The sequence below is a fragment of the Myotis daubentonii genome, chromosome 1 (genome assembly GCF_963259705.1).
Source record: "Myotis daubentonii chromosome 1, mMyoDau2.1, whole genome shotgun sequence".
NCBI classification, from domain to species: Eukaryota; Metazoa; Chordata; class Mammalia; order Chiroptera; family Vespertilionidae; genus Myotis; species Myotis daubentonii.
Genome location: NC_081840.1, coordinates 53,474,357 through 53,482,229, shown reverse-complemented (window position 1 = coordinate 53,482,229; position 7,873 = coordinate 53,474,357).

Genomic DNA, 7,873 nt, shown 5'->3' with positions numbered 1-7,873 from the left:
TAATTCGCATAATTAATATAGCTTATATACTTGTGGCAAGTGTTAATTCTATGGGAACACTATTTAGGCCATTTGCAAAGGGCCTGGTAATGGCTTACACCTACTTTCTAGTTCAGATCCTTCATCTTTCATTATAATGCTAACTATACACAGAGGTATTACAGAATTGCATAAACATAGGATCCTATTGTCAGCATGACTGAAGTTCCACCAAGAAGTCTTGGAGGCCATACCCCCACTGCCACACACAGCCTAGTACTTCCAACCAACCACCAGAGCTAATGGTGCTGGACACTCAGGACAAATCTGAACCAACAGAAAGCCTGGTTATTATTCTCCAGTGATCTTACCAACAAGAACAAACATTGTCCAAAATGGCTTTAACTGGTGTAAAAATAAATAAATAAAAAGGAATGCTGGGAAAGTACCAAAATGTTTTGTGTATACAAAACAAAAATGTCTCATTAAGACAACCCAAATGGTACCTGGTGTTAAAGAAAAATCCAAGCGCAGCAATTGCATTTCAATGCTACGGTACATACAGCACATGGTAGGGGCCGCTCACGGTTACTAAGGCGCGGCAAAGGCATCTATAGCAATGCACCGGTTAGTATAGTCTCACCTGTCTGATTTGAAGACTCACTCCCCACTCTCCTTCCCCACCCTGCTCTCCAGCTCTTGAACATACAAGAAAATAGGCTCAGCAAACATGGCATTTCACCTTTGGGAGGGGCCTGGCTTCCGGGCTGTCACAAGATGTGGTTTCTAACCCTCTCCTGACATGGGTGTGTGCGATTCCATGCAGGATGAAACACAGCCACCCCTGAACCTCAGCCTCGCACGTGCAGGGGGACAGTGGTGGTGGTGGTGGTGGTGGTGGTGGTGGTGGTGGTGGTGTGTGGGGGGATGCCCAACAGCGCCAGCGTCTCTAGAAGTTACAAGCAAAGTAAGAAGTGGCTGTTGCTGTAACCAGTTTGGCTCAGTGGATAGAGCGTCGACCTGCGGACTGAAAGGTCCCAGGTTCGATTCCGGTTAAGGGCATGTACCTTGGTTGCGGGCACATCCCCAGTAGGGGTTGTGCAGGAGGCAGCTGATGGATGTTTCTCTCTCATCCATGTTTCTAACTCTCTATCCCCTTCCCTTCCTCTCTGTAAAAAATCAATAAAATATATATATTTTTTTAAAAAAGAAGTGGCTGTCACAAGATGATGAATGGCTGCCCTTGGAAGTTTTGAGTTGGATCCTAAGTGACAAAACCGGACCAACCAAGGAAACTTGGTAATTTTCTCTGCTGCAGAGCAGCCACCTGGCGCATATCACATTGCAAGCCCCAGTCCTTGGCAGAGGTTGGAACAGCAGCTATAATTATAAAGAGCAGGGAGGAGACTTTAAAAATCTCTTCTGAGTGGCAAAAATTCTGAAAATCAAGATAATTACAACACTAGCTCATCCTGATTTGCTTGGCTATTTATAGATGAGGAGAAGCGATGCGCTGAGAGCTTTTCCTTTTCCCCTCTTTCCTATTTGCATTAAACCCTGTGTGGCTCCTCTCTGAAATGTGTGCATATGCCGAGTCCATGTGAGATGCCACCACTGGCACTTGTCATAAGAATTAAATCCCTCTCAAGCTTGTTTACAGCTCAGCTCTTGTCACACGGCTCCCTTGAGCTTCATGGCTGGTTGAGTTCTTTTTTTTCCCCAGCTCTGCGGAAGATTTAATTTCTTTTTTGTTTATGTGTGTACTTACCCTTGCAGGTGCAGGGGGGAAAAATTGCTGTGCCCAGATGTTTTGAAGCTGCAACAGCATACATACAATCCAGATTAAACGGAAAAATTGCGTAAGATAAGGCAGGCGCTGAAAGTACATGATCCTATGGGGTACTTAATAAACCTATCGTGTTTTCTTGACAACGAGACTCTTGAATATATTCACCGTTAGGAACGGGGGAATATTTTAAGGCATCGCCGGCTCAATTCATTGATAGATGATTTTACAACGAGATTTGTCATTCTTTGAGTGGGGCCCATTACATTTACTCCATTTTCAACTTAGAAAAGGTCTTCCCAGAACAGAACAGTCTGGGAATTGGGTGGAAATATCGCCTATCAAGCTGTCTCAGTTCATTACTGAATTAGTTAGACCTCGGGGATCGGAGGCCAGATTTCACCTCCGTTTGGGAACACAGCAAACATAAGCCTCGCACGAACAGCCCTCCTGCTGCTCGTTGAGCCTGTACTGCTCTGCGAAAGGCCTGCCCACGGCAGATGGAGAACGCTTCTGCGGCCCCTCCGTTTGGATTTTCCTTTACCCAAGGTGCTGGGGGAGTTCAGCTCAGGAGAAGAGATAATGCTCAGAATTCTCCAGACTCCACTGCACCGGCCTCCAACAACGATCTCCCAGGACTGCATGGAGGTGGCACACCACCTTTGGCAACGGGCAGCTTTAAATCCTCCCTCGCAGTGAAAGCCTCGCCCGGGATGCTTTATAGCCACCCCTGCTTTGTGACATTGTCCCCTCGAGGGCCCCAGGAGCATGTTCCTGTTTTACCTTCCCCGGGAGGTGCAGCCGAGTTCCCAGCTGACCTGTTTAAGATGTTGGCGTAAAAGAAAGCCTCCATTTCCCTTTGGCGTGAAGCTAAAGACCCTCGGTAGGATTAGGAAAAGAGTGCCGAGTGCCGTAGGCCTCTGTTTCTTTGTAGGAGGGAAGAGGTTGTGAAAAAAAAAAAGAGAAAAAGAGAAGCGCTCGCATTTTGATTTGAGTGCCAGTCCTAATCCCTCATTGGCAAAGCCTTTCATAGTGAATTCTTGGCCCAGCATTCTGCATCTGCAAGATCAGAGCTTATTAGCATCATCTCTTACTTCTGCCTCCCAAAGCTGCCACCAGAGACCGTAAAAGGCTTAGACTACCCACAGGCAAGGCAAATGGCTCTTTCTTAACTACCACCAAGCAGGTTTTCGCTTGCACTGAAAAGCTCACATTCCCCTAGCCATGCTGATCATATAAACACTCTCTTCATCCCAGCGTCTCCTAGAACCCCACATAGAGCATGGAGAACACGCTAGGAACCTTCATCTCCTTGAAGGGTGTGTGTGTGAAAGAAGAGCATACGATCCAGGAAGCAGCTTTCATTTCCTAGAATATGATGCTTCTGTTTGTAGGTCATTCGTCAGCTCCGGCAACAAAACCACCCTGTAATTTATGGCCCGTGAATTTGTCTTTTCTCTCTTTAATCTGTTCAAGGCACCCCATTAAAACACCAACTGTCCTTAAGGAAGGAAGCCTACAGAAATAGTGGGACTTTAAGAGTGAAATCTGGCCGAAACCGGTTTGGCTCAGTGGATAGAGCGTCGGCCTGCGGACTGAAAGGTCCCAGGTTCGATTCCGGTCAAGGGCATGTACCTGGGTTGCGGGCACATCCCCAGTGGGAGATGTGCAGGAGGCGGCTGATCGATGTTTCTCTCCCATCGATGTTTCTAACTCTCTATCTCTCTCCCTTCCTCTCTGTAAAAAATCAATAAAATATATTTAAAAAAAAAAAAAGAGTGAAATCTGTGATGGTGGTGGTTTTGCTAGTGTAAATAATGTACTACATCTTTAACAGGTAATAAGTATAACTACAGTGGGGCCTTGACTTACGAGTGTCCCGACTAACGAGTTTTTCGAGATACGAGCCGTCTCTCTCGGCCGATTTTTTGCTTTGAGTTGCGAGCTAAAATTCGGGTTACGAGCCAGCTTCAGATACCCCACCGCTAGTTGGCACAGCGAACGTCACAGTGAACGCCACAACATCAGCCCAGCATCACGTGTCTCACTCATTCACTTTTTGATTTGACATACGAGTAATTTGGGTTACGAGCTCCGTCACGGGACGAGTTAAACTTGTAAGTCACGGCCCCACCGTATTTTGTATATTGAACATCTTGTATATTGAAGCTCCAATCAAGCAGGGCTGACTATAGGTGACAGGATCACGACACCAGCGGATACAGTGAGAGTGGTTCGGTGTGGCCAGCTCCTCACTCTCAGTGAGGTGTGGATGCAGGTGATGACTTCGGCAGCCCCCAAAGTATCTGCTCCCCCCTCCCCTGAAATCCCCACAAATACATACACAAGTATATATCCAAAACTCAGTTTGTGTAAAACCTTGACCACTTCTGCTAAGAGTCAGTCGTATTTTGTTAAGAAGTGGCACAGTGAAGCTACTATGTTTTTTAGTGTCTTCAGATTCATTTGAGCCTGGAGCCAAGCCATGAAGAAGGGAGTCTCTTGCTGGCGGACCCTGTTAGATGGCCAAGATAAAGGAAGCTAGGAAGATACATGGAGACAGAGGTTATTTGGGGGAAGAATGGAGGGGAAGTAGAAGGGAGACAGAGATCAAAATGGCCATCATCAATAAGACAAGAGATAACAAATACTGATGAGGAGATAGATATGGGGGAAATGGGGGGTTTCTCTCTTCCCTCGAGCAGCGCTAAAAGAGACGGCAGGGGTTCATGAAATCTTAAATAGAATGCTACGAGGGTTAAGGAAAATGAATAAAATACAAGACTGAGACAGAAATAGAGAAAGCTGGGCCTGGGTGTGGTGTCTGCCACAGACACCTCTATGGCATCTTCCCTTCATGGAGGGACAGAGAGAGAGCCAGCACTGGAAGCAGTTTATTATATACTCGAATTACAGGAAGTTACATCACATCTGGGTGGGCCTTGAGCTCGACATCATGAGATCCATCCCCTTAACACTGGGCGGGAGAGTCAGACTGAGTGGCGTCCAATCTTTTGACTGGTTCTGCCTTCAGGGCGTGGCTTTGCCTTCGCTCTGAATTTCAGCTGACATATTTAAGCCAAGTGTTTTTTGCCAGCGGCCCTTAACAATAAGGAAAAGGGAACTCTGGGTGGGAATATAATTGGTGCAACCACTATGAAAAACAGCATGAAGTTTCCTCGCAAAAAAAAATTAAAAAAAAAAAATATATGGAATTGCCATATGATCCAGAAATTCCACTGCTGAGAATATACCCAAAAGAAATGAAAACAGCCCTGGCTGGTGTGGCTCAGTGGATAGAGCATTGGCCCTCAGACTGAAGGGTCCCTGGTTCAATTCTGATCAAGGGTTGCAGGTTCCTGGCCCTGGTTGGGGCATGTGCAGGAGGCAACCAACCAATGTGTCTCTCTCACATTGATGTTTCTCTCTGTCTCTCCCCATCCCTTTCCTTCTCTAAAACTCAATGGAAAAATATCCTCGGGTGAGGATTAACAAAAATAAATAAAAATCAGATCTTAAAAAAAAAAAGAAAAGAAATGAAAACATTACCTCAAAAAGATATTGTCACCCCATGTTAATAGCAGCATTGTTTACAATAGCCAAGGCCTGGAAACAACCTAAGTGTCCATCCATTTGTGACAATATGGATGGGTCTTGAGGGAATTATGCTAAGTGAAATAAGTCAGACAGAGAAAGACACATACTGTATGATAGCACTTACATGTGGAATTTAAGACAAAACAAAACAACAACTCATAGACTCCACAAACTCATAGAAAAAGATATCAGATGTGTGGTTAGCAGAGGTGGAGGTGAGGGAAGGAGAAATTGGAGGAAGGTGGTCAAAAGGGACAAGCATCCAGTGAGAAGTACTGGGGATGTGACTATAGCTAACACTGTTGTATGACATATAAAGAAGTTGTTAGGAGAGTAGATCCTATGAGTTCTCATCACAAGAACTTTCATTTCTTTTTATTGTATCTACTTGAGGCCCGGTGCACAAAATTTGTGCATGGGTAGAGTCCCTAGGTCTGGCCAGTGATCAGGAGCCTTCCAGCTGCCAGCTGCTGGCCAGGGCCTTCCTTCGTTCCATGTCACCTGGTGGTCAGTGCAGAGACTTTGCATATTAGCCTTTTATATATATAGATAGGAAATGAGGGATGTTAACTAAACCTATTGTGGTTATCATTTCACAATGTTTATAAATCAGACCATCATGTTGTACACCTTAAACTTACAGAGCATTGTATGTCAACTATCTATACTAACAAAAGGGTAATATGCTAATTAGACCGGGTCAACCAGCCATCTTCCGGATGTCAGACTTCCTTCCAGGCAAAGCCACGGTGGTGGGGGCCGAGGCAGAGGTGATTAGGGGCGATCAGTCTGGCAGGGGAGGGCAGTTGGGGCAATCAGGCCATCAGGGAAGGGCAGTTGGGGGCAATCAGGACAGCAGGGAAGGGCAGTTGGTGGCCATCAGGCTGGCAGAGCAGGGCAGTTGGGGGCAATCAGGCCAGCAGGGGAGTGGTTAGGTGGTGATCAGGCTGGCAGAGGTGGTTAGGGACAATCAGGCAGGCAGGCAGGCGAGCAGTTAGGAGCCAGCGGTCCCAGATTGTGAGAGGGATGTCCGACTGCCGGTTTAGGCCCCAACGGCATGGGGCCTAAACCGGCAGTCTGACATCTCCTGAAGGGTCCCGAATTGGAGAGGTTGCAGGCTGGGCTGAGGGACCCCCCCCCCCCCCCAACACACACACACTTGTGCATGAATTTCATGCACCAGGCCTCTAGTTTCTCAATAAAACTGGGGGAAAGCAGAGTGACATACTGTACTTCACCTGCTTCAAAACTTTTTCTTGGAAATGGCCAGGCTAGTAGACAACAGGAGGAAGCCAAGGTAGGGTTACTAAGAGGCAACTCCATTAGCTCTAAACCCAGAAGTTCCGAGGGGCTAAAGTTCTTAATGCAATTGATTTTCTTTTTTTCTATATAGTAGTCCCAACCTTTCCAGCTAATCTTCTGCCACTCAAATCTTTCCCTAAAACTAGTCACCTTTCTTGGGCATTTCATGTGATTTGGTGCCTTAATGTGCCTTTTGCCTTTGAAAACTGCCCATCTTTTAGAACCAAGCTTGGTGATGTTGTTCAGTGTGACATCTTTGTCTGGTAGACCAGTCAGTTCCTCCACTGTGCTTCCAGTATACATCGTACATTTATTGCCTGATATTAGGATTGTTTAATGTTGCCTTCCAGTAAAATTGAATTCCCAGAAAGCAGTGATGGCGTTTGATCACCTAGTATCCTCAATGTTTAGTCCACAGTAGGCACTTCATACATGTGTAATGAATGAATGGATGCATGGTGCATTGCAACTCTTAAGGGAAGAAGAAAAGAGCGTGAGGAATTAGTAATCATGAAACTTCCAAACTCCAGCCACTTTCTTATAGAGGCTCATATTTCACTTCCAAACATTTGACTCTCCACACATCCATCCTTTCTAAATCAGCTGTAATCCAGGCAACCATCAAGGCTTAGGAAAACCATAGGAAAAGTCTTGGGATCCTGACAATTTGAAGATGAGTTTAAACTCCTTTGAAATACCAACATTGCCTGCCTATCTTATTTCTTTATGTATTCAATAGAGAGCTTCCCCCTCAAAACCCGGCTGTGGTTTATCTTACATTTTCTTCATACTTGCTTCAACACCTGTTAACCACAACACTGGAGCTGCCTGTCCGGGCTTCATCTCGCTCTCTGACTGTTGCTATGATGGTATAACTGTGGCTCTGCAGCTGCTGCGTTGGCAGCCATTCCAGGGACTAGGGCTGGCCTCTGGCCTTGGGGTGCTTTCCCCAGGTTTTTGTTGCAAGATGCCTTCCTCCCTCTTCTGGCTCCCCCAGTCCTTTGCTCATCCTACTTTTACAAAGGTCATCACTTCAGTGTAGTTAGCTTCTGCATGCTGATCAGCCTCACTGGGCTGCAGGTTCCCTGGGAGAAAGACCATGTCCTACTCATTGTTTCCCTTACACTGACCAGGACCTGGCATTGGGAGGCAAGAATGAATACTGAATAATGAAGAATGAATGAAAGAGTCATGAATGAATGAAAATGT